Source organism: Otolemur garnettii, unplaced genomic scaffold (genome assembly GCF_000181295.1).
Source record: "Otolemur garnettii isolate 467f Iridium unplaced genomic scaffold, OtoGar3 scaffold00045, whole genome shotgun sequence".
NCBI classification, from domain to species: domain Eukaryota; kingdom Metazoa; phylum Chordata; class Mammalia; order Primates; family Galagidae; genus Otolemur; species Otolemur garnettii.
Window position 1 is genome coordinate 9,668,342 of NW_003852440.1, and position 1,212 is coordinate 9,669,553.

Consider the following 1,212-nt stretch of genomic DNA (forward strand, 5'->3'; position numbering starts at 1 on the left):
CCAGTTTATTTTACTTTAGTTATTTGCACTTTTGGTGTCAAATCAAGGATCCTCTCCCAAATCCAAGGTTATGAATGGACATCTGGCTCTGTTTGCTTTTAATGGTTTTATCATTTTAGCTCTTATATTATTTTTATATAGGGAGTGAGGTAGCGATCCAACTTTGATTCTTTTGCATGTGTTTGTTATCTGGTTATCCCCAAACCATTTATTTATTTATTTATTTATTTTTAACCCATTGTTTTTATTTTTGTTTATATTTTGCGCTTTTTGGCCAGCGTGGGTTTGAACCCACTGCCTCCAGCATATGGGGCCAGCGCCCTACTCCTTTGAACCACAAGCACCACTCCCCTATTTATTTATTTTTTTGAGACAGTCTCACTATGTCACCTCGGTAGAGTTATGTGACATCACAGCTCACAGCAACCTCCAACTCCTGGGCTTAAGCAATTCTCTTGTCTCAGACTCCCAAGTAGTTGGGACTACAGGCACCTGCCACAGTGCCCTGCTATTTTTTTGTTGCAGTGTCATTGTCAGGCCCTGGCTGGATTCAAACCTTCCTGCCTTGGTGTATGTGGCTGGTGCCCTAGCCACTGAGCTACAGGCCCTGAGCCCCAAAACCCATTTATTTAAGAAACTGTTCTTTCACCCATTGAATGGTCTTAGCATCATTGTCAAAAATCGCTTGCCATAGATTGTTCATTTTATTATTTTGTTTTTGTTTGTTTTTTTTTTTTTTGAGACAGAGTTTCAAGCTGTCATCCTGGATAGAGTGCTGTGGCATCACAGCTCATAGCAACCTCAAACTCTGGGCATAAGTGATTCTCTTGCCTTAGTCTCCCAAGTAGCTGGGACTACAGGTGCCCACCACAAAGCCCAGCTATTTTTTTGTTGTTGTTAAAGTTGTCATTGTTTTAGCAGGTCTGGGCCAGGTTTGACCCCAGTATATGTGGCTGGCGTCCTACCCACTGAGCTACTGGCACCGCCCAGAGATGTTTGCTTTTGATTTCCCAGTCCCATCCCATTGGACCAGTGAATATTACTGCTTCACTAATAAAAAGTGCTTAGGTGTCTTCCAATATTTGCCTTAAGAATTTAATACTAAATAATTGTATACCTGAATCGTTTTGCATATGTGTATCAGTGTAGTTTCATTTGCTTTTTTTTTTTTTTTTTTTGAGATGGAGCCTCAAGCTATCCCCCTGGGTAGAG